We start from the raw sequence: 22524 nt of genomic DNA on the forward strand, positions 1-22524 counted from the left end.
AGAACTATGAGACTTTGCTTCCAGCTGGCCAGATTCCTACCTGGAAGGATTTCACTGAGGCTTTTCGCGAGCATCACATTCCCCAAGCCCTCCTTGATCGCAAGAGAGAAGAGTTCTGTAGTCTCACTCAGAGTAGGATGGCTATTGATGCTTATAGCAGAGAGTTCGAGAACCTTGCCCGTTATGCTACAGAAGAAGTGTCCACGGACGCCAAGAAGCAGGCTAGGTTCCGGAAGGGTCTCAACCCCAAGTTGCGTCGTGATCTCCACCTGCATCATTGTGATACATTCCAAGCTCTTGTGAACAAAGCCATTAATGCAGAGACAGCTCAGCTCACCTACGAGGAGTCTCGTAAGCACACCCGTGAATTGGGATCCTCCTCTGGCTCTAGTTCCCAGAAGCGCCGGATTTGGGTTCCAAACTCCGCTCTTCCTTCCAGATATACGCCGGGGCCATCCTCTGTGGTGCCTTCCCCAACTCAGTCATATGTTCCACCCAGGCCTACTGGTAGACCGCTTGTCAGTGCGGGTCCACGTCCAACCTCAGGGACTTGCTTCACATGCGGGAAGCCAGGACACTATGCACGTGATTGCTCTCAGACTAGTTATGCTCCACCCAAGGCCGAGAAGACTGTTGGCTGTATTAAGCCATCACGCAAGATGATCAGTGTCAAGTCAGTTCCCACTGAACGTGGACGTGTGCATCACGTCTCAGCTAAAGACGCTCATGATGATCCGGATGTCGTTGTTGGTACACTCCTTGTCAATTGTCACCCAGCATCAGTTCTATTCGATACTGGAGCATCTCACTCCTTCATTTCTGAAGGCTATGCTCGTTTGCACGACATGTCATTTTGCATATGCCAACTCCGCTTGAAATCCAAACCCCAGGGTCTAGATGGCAGACCACCAGAATCAGCCATGGTAACGAAATCCTTGTTGATAGAATTGTATTCCTTGCATCACTTGTAGCCCTCAAGTCCTCAGATATTAACATCATCTTGGGTATGGACTGGATGACAGCTCATCATGCCAAGATTGATTGTTACACAAGATCTGTTCAGCTTACACACCCGTCTGGCAAGTTAGTCACCGTCTCCACTAGAGTTGCAAAGCGTCAGCTCTATTCTCTTAATGCCAGCCCTCTTCCAGACCTTGGAGATATCCCGGTAGTCCGTGACTTTCCGGATGTCTTTCCAGAGGAACTGCCAGGTGTTCCACCTGACAGAGATGTAGAGTTCGTCATAGATCTTATCCCAGGAACAGCTCCAATCTCCCGGAGACCTTACAAGATGGCACCCCTAGAATTAGCCGAGCTTAAGAAACAACTCGATGAGTCCTTGCAAAAGGGTTTCATCCGTCCCAGCTCTTCTCCTTGGGCTTGCCCCGTCCTCTTCGTCAAGAAGAAGGATGGTACGGACCGGATGGTTGTAGATTATCGTCCCGTTAATTTGGTCACGATAAAGAACAAGTATCCGCTTCCCAGGATCAACGACCTGTATGATCAGCTCGCTGGATCCTCAGTCTTCTCCAAGATGGATTTAAGGTTAGGCTACCATCAAATCAAAATCAGAAACGGGGACATTCCCAAGACAGCTTTTGTCACTCGTTATGGCCAGTACGAGTACACCGTCATGTCCTTTGGCCTAACCAACGCCCCAGCCACATTCTCCCGCTTGATGAACTCGATCTTCATGGAGTACTTAGATAAGTTCGTCGTGGTTTACCTCGATGATATTCTTATTTACTCGAAGAACGAGGAAGAGCATGCCGAACATCTTAGACTTGTTTAGAAAAACTCAGAGAGCACCGCCTTTATGCCAAGTTCTCCAAGTGTGAATTTTGGTTGCCAGAAGTGACCTACCTAGGCCACGTAATCTCTGGTAAGGGCATTGCTGTCAATCCCGAGAGAGTTCAAGCCGTTCTCGATTGGACTCCACCTGAGACCGTGAAACAAGTTAGGAGTTTCCTTGGTCTAGCCAGCTATTGTCGCCGCTTTGTTGAAAACTTCTCCAAAGTAGCCAAACCCCTCACGGAACTTCTCAAGAAAGATAAAAAGTTTGAGTGGTCCCCACAGTGTGAGTACAGTTTTCAGGAACTGAAAAGACGCCTGACTTCTGCTCCCATACTTGTGCCACCGAATTTCACTAAAGACTTTATTATCTACTGCGACGCCTCACGACAGGGACTAGGTTGCATTCTTATGCAGGATCGTCATGTGATTGCCTATGCATCTCGACAGTTGCATCCACATGAGGAGAATTATCCTACACATGATCTAGAGCTTGCAGCCGTAGTCTATGCACTCAAGACCTGGCGACATTACCTCCTTGGTAAACGTTGCGAGATCTACACCGATCACCAGAGTCTCAAGTATATCTTCACCCAACCGGATCTGAACCTTAGGCAAAGACGTTGGTTGGAGTTAATCACAGATTATGATCTAGGGATTACCTACACCCCAGGCAAAGCCAATGTCATGGCTGATGCTCTAAGTCGTAAATCCTATTGCAACAATCTCATGTTGCAGCAAGGCCAACCACTTCTCCATGAGGAATTCTGTAAGCTTAACCTTCACATTGCTCCTCGCGGATTCCTTTCTACCTTGGTGGCGAAACCTACCCTTGAGGATCAGATCATCTCTGACCAGAAGTTTGATAGGGGGGTTATCCGCATTAAGAGAAACATTAAGAAGGGAGTTGGTGGGTGTTTCTCTATGGATGATCGTGGTGTTGTTTTGTTTGAGAATCGCTTGGTGGTTCCCAAGAATCAACATCTGCGACAATTGATTCTTAAGGAGGCGCATGAATCTCCTCTCACGATTCATCCCGGTAGTACTAAGATGTATCAGGACCTACGCCAGAGGTTCTGGTGGACTAGGATGAAGAGAGAAATCGCTGAGTTCATTGCTAAATGTGACGTTTGTCGTCGCGTTAAGGCAGAGCATCAAAGACCTGCTGGCACCCTTCAGCCTCTAGCTATTCCTGAATGGAAATGGGATAAAGTTGGTATGGACTTCATCACCGGCTTTCCCAGGACCAAGAGAGGGAATAATGCTATCTTCGTAGTCGTTGATCGTCTTTCCAAAGTGGCTCACTTCCTTCCTGTTCGAGAAAATATCACTGCTAGTCAGCTCGCTGACTTATATATTTCTCGAATAGTGTCACTTCATGGTGTTCCACTAGAGATCAATTCAGACCGTGGCAGTCTTTTCACTTCTCATTTCTGGGAGAGTTTCCAAACTGCCATGGGAACCCATCTTTCCTTCAGTACCGCTTTCCACCCTCAGTCGAGTGGTCAGGTGGAACGGGTCAATCAAATTCTCGAAGACATGCTCAGAGCTTGCGTTATCTCATTCGGTATGGATTGGGAGAAATGTCTTCCTTTCGCCGAGTTTGCTTATAACAATAGCTACCAATCCAGCCTCAAGAAAGCTCCTTTTGAGGTTCTCTATGGACGAAGATGTCGAACACCTTTGAACTGGTCAGAAACCGGTGAAAGACAACTCTTTGGACCGGATATGATCCAGGAGGCAGAAGAGCAAGTCCGCATCATTCGTGAGAATTTGAAAACAGCCCAATCTCGTCAGAAGAGCCAGTACGATCGTCATCATAAGGATATGACTTATGAGATTGGCGACCAAGCTTACCTTCGGGTTACTCCTTTGAAGGGTACCCATCGTTTCGGTATCAAGGGCAAGTTGGCTCCTCGTTACATTGGTCCTTTTCGTATTCTCGCTAAACGAGGAGAGGTTGCCTACCAGTTGGAACTACCCCCACATCTTTCTCGAGTTCATGATGTCTTCCACGTCTCTCAACTCAGGCGTTGCTTCTCGGATCCCATCCGTGGAGTGGACCACGAAACGCTTGATCTCCAAGATAACCTCACATACCGAGAGTACCCGGTTCGCATTCTTGATCAAGCAGAGCGTGTCACTCGACGTCAGAACATCAAGTTTCTCAAAGTTCAGTGGTCTCATCATTCCGAGAGAGAAGCTACTTGGGAGCGAGAAGATCGTCTTCGACTGGAGTACCCCGCTTTCTTTCCGTCGACCCCTGAATCTCGGGACGAGATTTTTTCAAGTGGGGGCGAGTTGTCACATCCCTAGTCTGGTATGACCTAGACTAGCTAGTCATTTGTGCATCATGTTTAAATTTCATTTAAATTTGAAATGAGGATTGGTGGAACCCTCAGATTCATTTTTGGAAATGACCCAAATAAAAATTTCTCCAAAAGGGTCCAAGAAAATGCTCATGTTGCCCTCTGAAAATATTGGACAGAGATAAAAAAATCAAACCAATATTTTCAGGACCTCATAAGTATTTTATTTTGGACATTTGGAATTAATACAATAATTATTTGCTTGGATATATAAATGTTATATATATTTTATATGTCCAAAATTGTGCCATTTGTTGAGGAGCTCTGGAATAATACCATTAGCCCCTACAAAAATTGGCATAATAAAATAAAATGGTTTAGTATTTTTATTAAACCAAACAAATGTCAGAAAATTAGAAAAGAAAACAGAAAAGGGGAGAGAGACTTACCTGGGCCACTTACCCGATCGGCCCAGTAGCTCGGCCCAGCTGACTGGCCGACGCCAGTCGTCCCCCTCCTCGCGCCAGAGGGACAGGGCGCGTGGTCGCCGCACACCGCGCGCATGCGCGCCACGGCAGCTGCCTGCGTGCCCTCCCCCTCGACGCCCTGGCCTCGCCAGAAGCGCCCAGCACCACCCCGGATCTCTCCCTCGCTCTCTCGTTCCTCTCCCTCCCCTGCATCTCTCCCTCTCCCCGCGCCCGAAGCGCTGCCGTCGCCACCGCACGCCGTGGCCATAGCCACCGCCTCCCCCTCGCCTCCCCGTCGTGCCCAGGAGCTCCGCCTCGTCGCCAGCTACCTCCTCGCCGAGCCACGCAAGCCGGAGTGCCCCGAGGAGCCGCCATCGCCGTCATCTTCGTCGTCGGCCGCCCGAGATCGTCGGCGCCCGTCCGTCGTCTCCGACTCGTCCCCGAGCCTGTTGACCATCCCGTCGCCTCCGCCGTGAGCTTCTGCGCCTGTTCCCCCTTCTCTTCTTCCTCCCCGTGCGCCGTAGCTGTGCTCCCGCTCGAGGCCGAACTCCGGCCGCCGCCCTGAGCTCTTCTCCGGCGAGCTCCGCCGCCCCCGCAGCCTCCCGCGTGTTCCACTGGATGCGCGTGAGCGCGGGCTTCGCTCTCGTGGTCTCCGCCGCCCGAATGGTCGCCGGAGCGATGTTCCCGAGCCCCTCCGCTGCGCTCGGCCTCGCCGGCGGCTAAACGCCGGCGGGATTGACCGGTCAACCCGCGCTAACCCCCCCCCCAGTTGACCTGGGGTTTGACTACCCAGAGTCAATGACATGTGGGCCCCGGCCCTGCTAATTTTAGTTTAGGATTAGTTTAGCAACTAATTATCTCTGTTAAACTAACTGTGACACTGACAGTGAGCCCTAGCGCCACTAATCTTTTTAATTAGGATTAAACTAACCCTGTTTAACCCCCCTGTCACTGACGTGTGGGTCCCACACGTCAGATTTGACCTGGACAGCCGCGTTGACCCGCAGATGTAGTGATGACGTCATGCTGACACAATTATATATTTTCTGGAATTAAAATAATTCAGAAAATCCAGAAAATGATTTAAACTTCAAAAATTCATAGAAATTCAACCGTAGCTCAGATTAAAATAATTTATATATGAAAAATTATCAGAAAAATGCAATCTTTCCATCTGTACTAGTTTCATGCATGAAAAACCAACTTATACATGCTGAATATGGGAAAACACATTATGGCATATATAAGAGACTTAATTTAGAAATGCATTTGAACCTTTGGTTCAAATGGACTTCAAACCAAGTGATTACTAGTTACATTGGCTCAAACAGCATCACATCTACATGCCATGTTCATGCATCATATTGTTGCATATGTTTGTGCATTGATTGCCGACACTGTTCCTTCTCGATAGGTCCTGCTCCGGAGTCCGTTCCAGAGTACCTGTCTGTGAAGCAGTGCCTCCCTTGTTGATTTACCAGGCAAGCAAACCCCCTTGTTCATTTCGATAAAACCCTACTCTCTCGCTCCTGCTCTCAGTTATTGCATTAGGACAACAACGGTTCATCTGCTACTTTGTGCTGCGGTAGTTGAACCCATTCCTCTGCATGACCTGTCATTGCCACAGTAAATAGTTGAAACCCACTAGCATGTGTAGGAGTTGATTGAAGCCATTGTTGTGTTCCTACCATGCTATGCCTGCTATTGCTTAGAGTTGTGTCAGGTCTGGTTCATTGGGAATGAATTGGAGTGTCACGATATGTTCTGATGCTGAGAGTGAAGTGTGTGAACACGATTTGGTAAAGGTAGCGGTGAGAGGCCATGTAGGAGTACATGGTGGGTTGTCTCACTGGAACCGTCCTTAAGCACTGAGTTCTATGTATGTTGTCCAATGACTCGATACTACCACACATTGGAATGCTTAAGTGCCCCTCTCGACTTATTAGCCAACTTGATCTCTGTCCAGGAGTCGCAACTAGTTTCTGGTGTTTGTAGGTAGTGCTATTTTTCTACCAAGTGGCACCCGGCAGGGTGGGCTTGGGACAGACTAGGCACACGTGGCCCGGTGTACCGAGTGGCACCCGGTTGGTGGGCTCGGGAACCCTGCTCACATCGTTTGGGGCCGTGAGCGACACCCCGGCCGGATCTCCTTGCGGATGGAACCCGAATAGGCGATAAACCCTGGACTAGAGTCTTGTGTGGTTAGTCAGGTCGTGGCCGACACCCTCGCCAGGCTTCCGCTTGAAGGTTGCCGAGATACATGACGTGTACATGGCGGTAAGTGGCGAGAGCGTGTGTGAAGAAGTACACCCCTGCAGGGTTAACATGATCTATTCGAATAGCCGGGTCCGCGGTTATGGACTTCTTGGATGCTTACATGGTACATAGACAACTTGAAGTGGATACTCTAAAATGCTCAAGACAAGTGTGAGTGCTATGGATGGCCTTCTCGTAGGGAGACAGGGAATGAATCCATAGTAGTGTATTGTATGGTGATTAGTGGACTCGTGTACGTTGTTTCACCTCAAGAGTTTCTGGTAGTCGTAGAACAGGATAGCCACAGAGTCAAAGCTGGCTTGCTGCAACTAAACCCCACATTACCTCTTGATACAGATGCATGTATGATAGGATCTGATGTAAGTCTTGCTGAGTACCTTTGTACTCATGTTGCTTTATTTATGTTTTGCAGCGGAGACTTCGGTCTTACTAGGTTCTCATGGACTTCGACTAGTAGCTAGTACCTCAGCTACGATCTTGATCGGATGTTGTAGATAGTCAGGCTTTCAGCCTTTTTCATTTGTAGATGTCTGTACCCAGACATGTAATGCTTCCGCTTGTTGCTTGTATGCTCTGTATGATGGGTTTTTGTGACCCCTGTTTGCAATAAATGCTATGATGGCTCTTCTGAGCCTTTATCTATATGATTGTTGAGTTATGCTGTGATGCCATGTTGTACAGCACATACTTGCATGTTATGCGTACGTGTGATGTGTATTGCTATGTGTGGGATCTGACTACCTAGTTGTTTATTCTTAGTAGCCTCTCTTACCGGGAAATGTCTCCTAGTGCTTCCAATGAGCCCTGGTAGCTTGCTACTGCTCCGGAACACTTAGGCAGGCCGGCATGTGTCCTTCTTCGATCCTGTGTCTGTCCCTTCGGGGAATGTCACGCGATGAATACCGGAGTCCTGCTAGCCCGCTACAGCCCGGTTCGCCGGAGTCCTGTTAGCCCAGTGCTACAGCCTGGATTCACTCGCTGATGACCGACACGTTCGATGCTGGGTCATGGATGCCTGTCCCTGTAAGTTAGTGCCACTTTGGGTTTACGACTAGCCATGTCAGCCCGGGCTCTTTATCATATGGATGCTAGCGACACCATCATATACGTGTGCCAAAAGGCGCAAACGGTCCCGGGCAAAGGTAAGGCGACACCCGTGGGGATACCGTGCGTGAGGCCGCAAAGGGATATGAGGTGTTACATGCTAGATCGATGTGGCATTGAGTCGGGGTCCTGACAGCAACTCTAAAGATGTGAACACAACAATGCTTTATGTAAAAGTGGTAACCCCACTTGAGCTTGAACGATGAGTATGACCTATGATCAAGTGTTCTCACTTGACTCCTAAGTCAATATACTCATATATAGATGACCTAGTCATCGCAAACTGCTTGATAGATGCTAGAATTGGTTGTGCATGCCTTGCCACATATTTCATTTGCCATCTTATTGTGTGAGCATGCTGGTTGCATATTTTACTCATTCGAGGACATCCACTTGTTGTTTTGATTGTTCGGTTTTATTTCTTTTTGCCAAGTGGATGGACAAGAATGCCTAAGAACCTCCTCTAGCTATCTATGCTTTTCTCATCTCAAACTCTATTCATGCTGCATCACAAAAATTTGATCAAGTTAGATTCGAACCACTCTGTGTGAGGCGCGCTCGGTGTCCCCGATTCGTCATAGACTTAAACTTCCAAAACCTCTTTATGATTCTCGGTCTGACCGATACCCTACATTCGGTCCTACCGAGATCATTAAGTTGATCTAGGTTTTCGATCTCGGTGCAACCGATTTGAAAATTTCGGTCACACCGAGTTTCAGTAACTGCACGCAGTTATGAATCTCGGTGCCACCAAGTTGTTCCACTCGGTCACACCGACAGGGTCGGGCTATATATAGCCACGGGCAAAATTTTGGAAATTTCTCTGAACCCCTTTGCCCGCGCGATAGCCTGTTGTGCCTTTGTGGTCTCCGGATCTTCTTCTCGCCGCCAGCCGCCTCCAGTCACTGGTCTCTGTCACCGTCAACAGGAATTCTGCCCCGCCGTTGCCGCCGTAGCGAGTCTCCGCCGAACTAGGGTATGGACTCGATCTTTGTGCTATTCCCCAATCCGATTCCTAGCACATTGTGATCATATTGATTCTAGCCACGTTTGATAAACTTCTATCCAGTCAATGAACCCATAGATTAGGTTTGATTTGAAAATTCCAGGTTTAGGTTTCCACCGAAACCATCTCGGACCCACCGAGTTGAAAAACTCGGTCCCACCGATTTGGCTTATGCCATTGCACAAGTGAGACTCGGTCTGACCGAGAATTACTTATCGGTGTGACCGATTTTGGAACTCTGTGAAACCCTAGCAGTCTCGGTGCCACCGAACTGTGACTCGGTCCTACCGAGTTCACTAGTTTAGGTTCCAAAACTGCTTCGGTATCACCGAGTTTGAAAATCGGTATATCCGAGATGATTTCAGTGGGAAACTAAAACTAAGTTTTTGGATCATTCTTTTGCAAAAATCTCTGCATTTTGTGATGCTCATCCTTTCTACCTCATCTATAATCTGTTCACAGGGTCAGCAGTCAGTTTGCAGCATGTCTGATCAAAGTGACAGCCAGAACATGTCAGAGCAGCAGGTGCACATGAGTGAGGGCACTAGTCCCTCCAGCTCTTCAGATGAGGGCAGCAGGAGCACCCCTAGCAACTTGCCAAAGGCTGCCACGAGACAGAGGAAAAAGAGAACTTCAGACTCCAAAGATGAAGACTATGTGGCAGAGGAAGAGGCCACTTCCAAGAGAGTTGAGCCAGCTCAAGGCACAAAGCCATGCCTAAAGATCAAAAGGCCAGCAGGCAGGCAGCCCATGTCAAAGGCAAGAGCCTCAACTGAGAAGCCCACTCCCCAAGAGCCAATTGCTGCAGAAGGCAAGAGGAGGAAGGAAAGGGTCAAGAAGACCGTAGCCAGAGTGCTAGGAAAAGCTTCCATCATGGAAGAGGAAGAGGAAGAAGAGGTAGCTGCACCAGCACCCAAGGCACCCAAGCTGATGGGTGATGCCATAAGGTCAGGGGCTACTGCATCTAAGCCCAAAGCTGCCTCCAAGTCTGCACCCAAGAGGAATACAAGGAGCATTCCTGCAGCTGAGAAGAACAACGGCCCAGTGCTGAGACTGTTGCTGAAGAAGAGGAAGAGAATGTCCCAAGAAAGCTAAAGCCCAAGATCCCAGACCACAACGATGCTCATCCTGTGGCTGAGGATATGAAGCTCAGGAGAGATTCAGGGCTGAGGAAGTGGAGAGAAGCAGACCCGTATGCTTCAAGGAGAAGGACTGCCGTGGATTATAGGTTCCACACCAAGGAGCAGCAAGATTTTTATGAAACAGTTTTGCTTGATAAGAAGCCCATAGTCTGTGATATGAGATGGGTCGACTGGACCTACATGAAGGAGAATGAGGAACACTACCCGGGAGTATATGACAGCTTTAGTGCTTGTGGAGTTGCTGACCTTGTTGGGCAGAAGCTCACAAAGTGGAACGAGGAGCTGATCATGCAATTCTACTCCACAACACATTTTATTCAGATGGGAGGATCATATGGATGTCTGAGGTACGAGGTACCAATCCACTATTTAGGAATGGGCAAAGTTGATTAATGCCCCAGAGGAGCATGATGATGACATGGACATATATGCCAAGAAGAAGATGGACCACAACTCAATGTCCAATATGTACAAGGAGGTTGTCACATCCCTAGCCTTACCCTGGCCATGGACTAGCTTGGTTGCTGCATCATGTTTAAATTCAAATGAAATTGAACTAAGGAATTCAGAAGCCTCAAAACCCTAATTAAAAGAAGGGCAAGCAACCCTTAAATTGCATTCTGTGAATCCAAAATGCCCTAAAATAGTTTTGTGAATTTTGGCAAGAGTTATATATCAAACCAAAATTCTGGAAATTTTTTAAGGAATTATTTGGTCTCTGAATTTAAATCAATAATCTATTTGAATTTTGGGATATATATATATATAATGAATATATTTTCAAATGCTTTTGAAATGTTTTTATGTACTTTTGGAATAGTCAGAGAGGTAACATTAAATATTTCAGAATGTTTTGGCACTGTATGAAATTATTTTGGAATTGAAACAAGTGGCAAAAGATATTAAATAAAACAAACAGAACAGGAAAAAAATAAAAGAACAGAGCTTACCTGGCCTCACCGTGCAGCCCACCAGAGCCGGCCCAGCTCCCCCAGCCGGCCCAGCCCACCTCCTCCTCCCTTGTCCTCTTCCTCCTCTGCCAGGAGGACGAACAGAGGCGAGGCGTGGCGCTCGCCGACGCTGCCTCGGCCACCTCCTGCTTCCCCCCTAGCCACCTCCTGCTTCCTCTCGTCGCCCTGGACCCCGTCCGCGACGCCACGCACCCCCCCAGGCCTCTCACTCTCTCCCCGAGCTCCTCTCCTCCTCTGGCTCTCTCGCGCGCAGCCACCGAACACACCCGCCGCCGCCGACGAGCTTCCCCATGGCCACCGGCCACCCCTAGCCTCGCCGATGCGCCCAGGAGCTCCCCCCTCGACCCCTCCTTCCTCCCCACCGAACCACGGCCCTACGGACGCGCCACAACGCCGCCGGCATCGCCGTTTCCATCGCCGGCCGCCGAGATCTTCACCGTCAATTCGCAACCATCGTCGCTTCCCCGAGCTCGCTGACCCTCCCTGCACGATCCCGTGAGTCCCTGCTTCGTTTCCCCCTAACCCCAAGCCCGATTTCGAGCTCTAGCCGCCCCCTCTACCGGAGCCGAGACGCTCCGCCGCACGGACTCGTCGCCGGCGAAGCCCCGGTGACCAAACGGCCCCGCGCGTGCATCCGTTGCACTCGCAACGACCCGTGGAGCAACGCTAGCGTGGCAGCTAGCTCGTTTGCAAGCCGCAGCGCTAACCCCGCACCCACCCGAGCTCCGGCCGCCGCCTCGGGCTCCATTCCGGCGAACCCCGGCCACCCCCGCACCTCCCGTTGGCCCCCCTAGATGCGCACGGGCACGGGCTACCCTCTGGTGCCCTTGGCTTGGCCCAAAACCCCTCGCAGCGCCACTCCGGCGAGCTCCCGCCACAGTTTTGGTCGTCGCCGGCCGAACTCCAGCGACTGCCGATGTGGCACGCCTAATTAGCACTAATGACGCCTAAACACCCCCCCCCACAGCCACTGACAGTGGGCCCCGTAGTGGGTCAAAGCCCGGGTCAACGCGGGATTAGCCCCCTGTCACTGACGTGTGGACCCCACACGTCAGGTTTGACCCGAGCCAGCCCTGTTGACCTGCTGACGTCACTGTGACGTGGGGCTGACGCAATAAGTATTTTCTGGATTTAAAAAATAATCAGGAAATTCCAGAAAATGCCTAAAACTTCAATAAATCATAGAAATTCAACCGTAACTCCAAATTAAATAATTTATATATGAAAAATTATCAGAAAAATTCAAGGAATCCATCTGTACCATTTTCATGCATGTTAGAACAACTTATAGGTGCTGTTTAGCACAAATCAATTAAAGGGCATTTAATAAATCACATTATGGAGTTTGAATTGAATCTTGTATTCAAACCAACTTCATTTAATCTGTTGCTAGTTGCATTAGCCCAAAACACATTCATTTTGCCATGTCATGATCATGCATCATATTGTGCATTGCATTGATTGTGTTCCTTTCTGTGTTGCCGGTATTTGTCCCCTCTCGATAGACGTGATACCGATGACGTGATCGTTGACACTGATGAAGACTCAATGTTATCTTCAGAAGTGCCAGGCAAGCAAAACCCCCTTGTTCATTCCGATACAATCCTACTCTCTCGCTCCTGCTCTCTTTTACTGCATTAGGACAACAACGACATATTTGTTACTTGCTGCGGTAGCTGAACCCCTTTATCCTTTGCATGACCCTGTCATTGCCACAGTAAATAGATGAAACCCACTAGCATGAGTAGGAGTTGTTTGAGCCATGTTGTGCCTACTCATTCATGCTTGTTTGTCATGCCTGCTACTGCTTAGAGTTGAGTCAGGTCTGATTCATCGGGGATGAATCAGAGGCGTGTGAACATGTCCTACGGTGTGTGAGCTAAGTGTGTGAACACGATTTGGTAAAGGTAGCGGTGAGAGGCCATGTAGGAGTACATGGTGGGTTGTCTCATTGCAGCCGTCCTCAGGAACTGAGTTCTGTGTTTGTGATCCATGACCAGCTACTACCACACATTGGAATGCTTAAGTGCCCCTCTCGACTTATTAATCAACATGATCTCTGTCCAGGAGTTGCAACTAGTTTCTGGTGTTTGTAGGTAGTGTTAGTAGTCTACCAAGTGGCACCCGGTACAGGTGGGCTTGGGACAGACTAGGCACCGTGGCACGGTGTACCAAGTGGCACCCGGTTGGTGGGCTTGGGAACCCTGCACACATCGTTTGGGGCCGTGAGCGACACCCCGGCCGGATCTCCTTGCGGATGGAACCCGAATAGGCGATAAACCTGGACTAGAGACTTGTTCGGTTAGTCAGGTCGTGGCCGACTCCCTCGCCCGGCTTCCGCTTGAAGGTTGTCGAGGTACATGACGTGTACAGGGCGATAAGTGGCGAAAGCGTGTGTGAAGAAGTACACCCCTGCAGGGTTAACATCATCTATTCGAATAGCCGGATTCCTTGGATATGGAAACTTGGACCCCTTGCATAGTTCATAGACAAGTGAAAGTGGATACTCTAAAATACGCAAGATAAGCGTGAGTGCTATGGATGGCGTTCTCGTAGGGAGACGGGAGCGGATCCATAGTGGTGTATTGATATGGTGAATATGTGGACTCGTGTGCGCCACCTCAAAAGAGTTACTTGCAGTCGTAGTTCAGGATAGGCAGTGAGTCAAAGCTGGCTTGCTGCAGTCAAACTCCACCATCCCCTTTGTTGATAATGATGCATATGTAGATAGATCTGATGTAAGTCTTGCTGGGTACATTTGTACTCACGTTTGCCTATTTTATGTTTTTGCAGAGAGACTTCAGTCTCACTAGTAGTTCCGCTTGGACTTCGACGTTTAGCTTGATACCTCAGCTACGATCTTGTGCCCTCGGCAGGATCTGATAGATAGTCAGGCTTCTCAGCCTTTTTCATTTATAGATGTCTGTACTCAGACATGATAGCTTCCGCTTGTGCTTTGACTTGTATGCTCTGATTGTTGGGTCGTGAGACCCATGTTTGTAATGTCTCGCTCCTCGGAGCCTAATGAATAATTACTTGAGTCGTAGAGACATGTTGTGATGCCATGTTGTATTTGCACATATCGAGCATATTGTGTGTATGTTATTGAAATGCTTGGTATGTGTGGGATCTGACCATCTAGTTGTTTATCTTTAGTAGCCTCTCTTACCGGGAAATGTCTCCTAGTGTTTCCACTGAGCCATGGTAGCTTGCTACTGCTCCGGAACACTTAGGCTGGCCGGCATGTGTCCTTCTTCGTTCCTGTGTCTGTCCCTTCGGGGAAATGTCACGCTTTGAGTACCGGAGTCCTGTTAGCCCGCTACAGCCCGGTTTACCGGAGTCCTGCTAGCCCAGTGCTACAGCCCGGACCCACTTGCTGATGACCGACACGTTCGAAGCTGGGTCATGGATGCCTGTCCCTGTAAGTCTGTGCCACTTTGGGTTTACGACTAGTCATGTCAGCCCGGGCTCTTTATCATATGGATGCTAGCGACACCATCATATACGTGAGCCAAAAGGCGCAAACGGTCCCGGGCAAAGGTAAGGCGACACCCGTGGGGATACCGTGCGTGAGGCCGCAAAGTAATATGAGGTGTTACATGCTAGATCGATGTGGCATTGAGTCGGGGTCCTGACAGCGTTGGTATCAGAGCTTGACTGCCTGTAGGATTACCAAGCCAAACTGGTCGAAGTTGAGTCTAGAAATGCTTTAGTTATATGTAAGGGAATTGATTGTGGGATGGAACGTAAGGCTCTTTTTACTCCTTATACCTTATGCCCTTCTGATCTGAGTCATCATCTTATCTTCTACGGGGATTAAGAACTAGGCTATCTCTTCTTTCTATCAGGATCACGTGTTACTAATCCGTAGACTTATAAGATTGTTGATTCAAGCCTCAGTTCAGCTCCTACTACTTCCGTATGTTAACTGTTGATCTCGAAACCTTGATATTGTGCTTCTGAGTGGTTATGCCACCATTTTTGTGAATGTCTCAAATCTTTTCTGAGCATTTACAGCCGTTATGCTGTCCGAGTCATCCCAGGTTTCCAAACAGTCTGATGCATTGCAAATCCCTTCCTCCTGTTTCCGATGTGCCTTTGGTCAGATTAATCACACAAATCAGTGAGTTGAGGTACTTTACTACCTCGACCTTTATGTTGGAGTTATTATTATGACCCTAGGTGTCTTAGGGGATCATCTAGTAATTTAGCCATGATTTGTGTTCCCAGTGTGATGATTCTGGCCATCATTCTCGAAAGCATCCCGTGATGCTACTTAGTAGTAGGTATTCTATTCCTGGGTTTCTGAACCCGAGATTCACTCTACTTAAATCATGTTGATAGTGTTGCTAGTTCCTTCAGGATATTAGTAACCCTTGCATTAGTCCTCGAGGTCCGTGGTATCTCCTTCTTCCAAATACTATGAACCGTTTATGGCAGATGTTCCTCGCTGATCGAAAGATCACAATCAGAGTGCTCTCGATGGGTTCTCGATTCTACATTGTAACTCTGCCAGTTCTACTTTTCTGCATGGGTTATCCGGAAGAAACATGTGGAATTCGTTCGACATGCTAAACCATGCATCCACAACTCAGAAAATCATAAGTTCCTTTGAGTTGTCTCTCTTTAGTTGCATTCTGACCCTCGTCTATCAATTGATAGTCAAGAGTATGCGTGCGTTTGTTTATCGATGCCTATTACTCTTGTGGTCCGTCAAGCCATTCTATCGCAGAACGACTAGGAGAAACAAACTCCAGTACCTCTCCCATATCCAGGATTGGGTCAAAGAAGTTGTGCTCCGCAGATCAAAATGCCAATCCAGCTTTTGCTCTGTTCTACCTTGGAGTATTACCATCTTTAAATCGGGATTGTTATAGGAATTGCACACCATCCTATGAACACTTGGTACAGTGATACTTCTTGTCGTCATTAGTCATTCCTCGGTCTTCGTGTTGATGCAACCGGAATACCGACAAATGAATTGTGATGTGTGAAATCAATACGCCTAGCAACCTCGTTGCTGGGTAGTTAAAGGACAATAATTTCAATCTTAGCATGTTGGTTATTGAATCATCATTCTAAGATTGATCGTGCTACCTAGTCCATTCTCCTGGTTCACTCCTCGATCGATGAGTTAGGATTATTTCAAATTCTTGCTCTATTGATCATATCATCTTGCCCTGAAAAGCAAGATTGTTCTCGAGCTTAGTAACATATCGGTGGTTCATGATTTCCGAAGATCTTCTCGGAAGTATTACCAGGTTGTCACCTGACCGCTATGTTGAGCTCGTGATCAAGTTGGTTTCTTGTGAACCACCTTCTCTCCAAGAATCGGTGTTAGATATCCCTGAGCTAGTTGGTTAAGCTAAACGACGACTTGGAGGGTTGGAAGATAAAAGCTTGCCTGACTTAGTTCGTTCCAAAGGGTTATTCTTGTGTAGTGTGTGTTGAAGAAAGATGATATCTTCATCGATTGGTCCCTGTGATCAGTTGCTGGACCTATCGTCTTATCAATCCTTTGATTTGAGTATGGGCTATCGTCAAATCAAGTCAGAACCAACGATGTTCGTAATGTTGTCTTCCTCGTGGTTGATCCCTCGAGCATACACCATTATATCTTTTGGGTCTGACCAATGCTATCACCGTGTTCACACGATGGTGGAAGTCCAGTGATATGGAAATTCCGATGAGTTGTTGTTGAGTCCATTGACAACATCCTTATCTCCTCCATGATGTTGTTGAACATTAAGTTAGTGTTGGAAACTTTTGAAAGCATCTTCTTCATGCTAGCTCATGAAGTACTTGTTTGATGAAAGGAGTGACTTCCTTTGATTCACGTGCATTTTGATGTAAGTTGCCGTCGTGAACTCGAGAAGGTTTGTTTTTGCTCCTTTGGAATCATCCCAAGTCGGTCATGCACGTGCGAAGAATTCTGTGGTCTGTTAGACTGATCATCTTCATTCCATATGTATATCCTAGCACACCAAGCCACTGATTGACTTGTTCAAGGAAAAGAAGTCTATGCTTGGGATCTAATCCATGGACTTGCGTAAAGACTTCGATATCCTCGATGATGGCTCCCAACCAGAACTCGGTAGTGTTTTATTGTAAGATTACCATGTGGGCATGCTTGTCTGGGACAACGTGTTCACATGTTTGTAGCAGAACCAGCTCATGTTTTGGAGCTTGCTATCGTAGTTCATTTCCCGAGAATCTCGCAACGTCATCTCGTCGATTTGTGTTGCAAACTTTCATTTTTCTTCCTAGACTCGATGAGTCTGGAATGTCCTGACACCAACCAAATCTGAGTCTCAGCCAGATATGATGGTTGGAATATTTCCCAAGAACTATAATATTGGTCCCTCGATAACCGGTAAGGTGGATGTCGTGGCCCACACACCCAGCTGGAAGACCTATTATTGTAGTATCTTGTTTGAGGAAGTTGGCCACCTCCCCATAAGGATTTCGTAGGATTTACCTCCGTAACTGTTCCTTATGGATTCTATTGCTCCCGAAGTCCGACCTTTACTTGATGTTCTAGTTAGCAAACCATATCTAAGAATGAGTTACACTAGCACGTCAAGGAGAACATTAGAAGCGGAGTGCTAAATGTCTCTCGGTCGATCATCCAGATTTTGTTTCCTTGGCCTCGCTAGGGTGAAATTTGAGTTGATGTTATCTTCCTATGCATCTGCATCATCCATCGTTGTTCATCATGGTAGCAAGTTGTGTTGCCAGGACCCTTGACACGGATGTTGGTAAAACCTTGATGAATATGGAAATGCTCAAGTTCTTGAGAGCACGCACAAGCGCTAGGTGTTATCATCGGCACTAACTGGGTTTGCTCTCAGTTTCCTCGGCAATGCTATGATCTTTTCAAACAGTGAATTCACTCTCTGTTGTTGGGTTTTTCCCCAGTTACCAGAATCATTCCCAGCATTTGCATTTTGTTCCCAGCTTGCACCGTCAATGTGTCATTCTACCATGGGTCTCTTCCACCTCCGGTGATAAGCAAATTCATCCATTACGTTGTCTTCAACAAGGTAATCCACATCATCCAAGTCTGAGTATGCCATTCTACTGACCCCCTCCAAACGATCGTTGTGAATTGCCTTATGCTGGTATGAAGAGTTTCAATGATCTTTGAATCAAAAGTAATTCTTTTTGCCACTTAGGGTAATAGTCTATGAATCACCCTCCTCCAGGATGTTTCTTCGTGGTATCATGGCAATTCAACTCCTCGCTACGTGGACAATCGTTCACACCTTCTTAGGTGTGGAATTGTTGTCTACCTAGTGAACCTTCGTCATCTGCCTCACTCCATTCTTATGGATGTGTGCTTCGTCCCTCAGCTCGAGAGATGTTGCTATGTCTCATTCCGTGAGATAATCCTGAGTTGTTCGACCTCCGAGAAGAACGATTCTTTTAGGGTTTTTCCTTTCCTCTCGTTGTCATGTTAGTTGGAGTTCTCAGAGCAAGACTTCGAGAAAAGATGGTGACAAATCAACGTTCATTGAAGTGCAACCTGGATCGTGAAGATTATGCTAGTTTGCGTTCCCCTTTCACCTTACCCTACGCTTGAATCTCGAGACGAGATTCTTGTTTAGTGGGGGTGAGTTGTCACATCCCTAGCCTTACCCTGGCCATGGAATAGCTTGGTTGCTGCATCATGTTTAAATTCAAATGAAATTTGAACTGAGGAATTCAGAAGCCTCAAAACCCTAATTAAAAGAAGGGCAAGCAACCCTTAAATTGCATTCTGTGAATCCAAAATGCCCTAAAAATAGTTTTGTGAATTTTGGCAAGAGTTATATATCAAACCAAAATTCTGGAATATTTTTAAGGAATTATTTGGTCTCTGAATTTAAATCAATAATCTATTTGAATTTGGGGATATATTCATAATATATAATGAATATATTTTCAAATGCTTTGAAATGTTTTATGTACTTTTGGAATAGTCCAGAGAGGTAACATAAAATATTTCAGAATGTTTTGGCACTGTATGAAATTATTTTGGAATTGAAAACAGTGGCAAAAGATATTAAATAAAACAAACAGAACAGCAAAAAAATAAAAAGAACAGAGCTTACCTGGCCTCACCGTGCAGCCCACCAGAGCCGGCCCAGCTCCCCCAGCCGGCCCAGCCCACCTCCTCCTCCCTTGTCCTCTTCCTCCTCTGCCAGGAGGACGAACAGAGGCGAGGCGTGGCGCTCGCCGACGCTGCCTCGGCCACCTCCTGCTTCCCCCTAGCCACCTCCTGCTTCCTCTCGTCGCCCTGGACCCCGTCCGCGACGCCACGCACCCCCCCCAGGCCTCTCACTCTCTCCCCGAGCTCCTCTCCTCCTCTGGCTCTCTCGCGCGCAGCCACCGAACACACCCGCCGCCGCCGACGAGCTTTCCCGTGGCCACCGGCCACCCCTAGCCTCGCCGATGCGCCCAGGAGCTCCCCCTCGACCCCTCCTTCCTCCCACCGAACCACGGCCCTACGGACGCGCCACAACACCGCCGGCATCGCCGTTTCCATCGCCGGCCGCCGAGGATCTTCACCGTCAATTCGCCACCATCGTCGCTTCCCCGAGCTCGCTAACCCTCCCTGCACGATCCCCGTGAGTCCCTGCTTCATTTCCCCCTAACCCAAGCCCGATTTCGAGCTCTAGCCGCCCCCTCTACCGGAGCCGAGACGCTCCGCCGCACGGACTCGTCGCCGGCGAAGCCCCGGTGACCAAACGGCCCCGCGCGTGCGTCCGTTGCACTCGCAACGACCCGTGGAGCAACGCTAGCGTGGCAGCTAGCTCGTTTGCAAGCCGCAGCGCTAACCCCGCACCCACCCGAGCTCCGGCCGCCGCCTCGGGCTCCATTCCGGCGAACCCCGGCCACCCCTGCACCTCCCGTTGGCCCCCCTAGATGCGCACGGGCACGGGCTACCCTCTGGTGCCCTTGGCTTGCCCAAAACCCCTCGCAGCGCCACTCCGGCGAGCTCCCGCCGCAGTTTTGGTCGTCGCGGCCGAACTCCGGCGACTGCCGACGTGGCACGCCTAATTAGCACTAATGACGCCTAAACACCCCCCCACAGCCCTGACAGTGGGCCCCGTAGTGGGTCAAAGCCCGGGTCAACGCGGGATTAGCCCCCCTGTCACTGACGTGTGGACCCCACACGTCCGGTTTGACCGAGCCAGGCCCTGTTGACCTGCTGACGTCACTGTGACGTGGGGCTGACGCAATAAGTATTTTCTGGATTTTAAAAATAATCAGGAAATTCCAGAAAATGCCTAAACTTCAATAAATCATAGAAATTCAACCGTAACTCCAAATTAAATAATTTATATATGAAAATTATCAGAAAAATTCAAGGAATCCATCTGTACCATTTTCATGCATGTTAGAACAACTTATAGGTGCTGTTTAGCACAAATCATATAAAGGGCATTTAAATAATCACATATGGAGTTTGAATTTGAATCTTGTATTCAAACCCAACTCATTTAATCTGGTTGCTAGTTGCATTAGCCCAAAACACATTCATTTTGCCATGTCATGATCATGCATCATATTGTGCATTGCATTGATTGTGTTCCTTTCTGTGTTGCCGGTATTTGTCCCCTCTCGATAGACGTGATACCGATGACGTGATCGTTGACACTGATGAAGACTCAATGTTATCTTCAGAAGTGCCAGGCAAGCAAAACCCCCTTGTTCATTCCGATACAATCCTACTCTCTCGCTCCTGCTCTCTTTTACTGCATTAGGACAACAATGACATATTTGTTACTTGCTGCGGTAGCTGAACCCCTTTATCCTTTGCATGACCCGTCATTGCCACAGTAAATAGATGAAACCCACTAGCATGAGTAGGAGTTGTTTGAGCCCTGTTGTGCCTACTCATTCATGCCTGTTTGTCATGCCTGCTACTGCTTAGAGTTGAGTCAGGTCTGATTCATCGGGGATGAATCAGAGGCGTGTGAACATGTCCTACGGTGTGTGAGCTAAGTGTGTGAACACGATTTGGTAAAGGTAGCGGTGAGAGGCCATGTAGGAGTACATGGTGGGTTGTCTCATTGCAGCCGTCCTCAGGAACTGAGTTCTGTGTTTGTGATCCATGACCAGCTACTACCACACATTGGAATGCTTAAGTGCCCCTCTCGACTTATTAATCAACATGATCTCTGTCCAGGAGTTGCAACTAGTTTCTGGTGTTTGTAGGTAGTGTTAGTAGTCTACCAAGTGGCACCCGGTACAGGTGCGCTTGGGACAGACAAGGCACCGTGGCACGGTGTACCAAGTGGCACCCGGTTGGTGGGCTTGGGAACCCTGCACACATCGTTTGGGGCCGTGAGCGACACCCCGGCCGGATCTCCTTGCGGATGGAACCCGAATAGGCGATAAACCTGGACTAGAGACTTGTTCGGTTAGTCAGGTCGTGGCCGACTCCCTCGCCCGGCTTCCGCTTGAAGGTTGCCGAGGTACATGACGTGTACAGGGCGATAAGTGGCGAAAGCGTGTGTGAAGAAGTACACCCCTGCAGGGTTAACATCATCTATTCGAATAGCCGGATTCCTCGGATATGGAAACTTGGACCCCATTGCATAGTTCATAGACAAGTGAAAGTGGATACTCTAAAATACGCAAGATAAGCGTGAGTGCTATGGATGGCGTTCTCGTAGGGAGACGGGAGCGGATCCATAGTGGTGTATTGATATGGTGAATATGTGGACTCGTGTGCGCCACCTCAAAAGAGTTACTTGCAGTCGTAGTTCAGGATAGCCACCGAGTCAAAGCTGGCTTGCTGCAGTCAAACTCCACCATCCCCTTTGTTGATAATGATGCATATGTAGATAGATCTGATGTAAGTCTTGCTGGGTACATTTGTACTCACGTTTGCCTATTTTATGTTTTTGCAGAGAGACTTCAGTCTCACTAGTAGTTCCGCTTGGACTTCGACGTTTAGCTTGATACCTCAGCTACGATCTTGTGCCCTCGGCAGGATCTGATAGATAGTCAGGCTTCTCAGCCTTTTTTCATTTATAGACGTCTGTACTCAGACATGATAGCTTCCGCTTGTGCTTTGACTTGTATGCTCTGATTGTTGGGTCGTGAGACCCATGTTTGTAATGTCTCGCTCCTCGGAGCCTAATGAATAACTACTTGAGTCGTAGAGACATGTTGTGATGCCATGTTGTATTTGCACATATCGAGCATATTGTGTGTATGTTATTGAAATGCTTGGTATGTGTGGGATCTGACCATCTAGTTGTTTATCTTTAGTAGCCTCTCTTACCGGGAAATGTCTCCTAGTGTTTCCACTGAGCCATGGTAGCTTGCTACTGCTCCGGAACACTTAGGCTGGCCGGCATGTGTCCTTCTTCGTTCCTGTGTCTGTCCCTTCAGGGAAATGTCACGCTTTGAGTACCGGAGTCCTGTTAGCCCGCTACAGCCCGGTTTACCGGAGTCCTGCTA

Source organism: Triticum aestivum, chromosome 4A (assembly GCF_018294505.1).
Source record: "Triticum aestivum cultivar Chinese Spring chromosome 4A, IWGSC CS RefSeq v2.1, whole genome shotgun sequence".
Lineage (NCBI taxonomy): Eukaryota > Viridiplantae > Streptophyta > Magnoliopsida > Poales > Poaceae > Triticum > Triticum aestivum.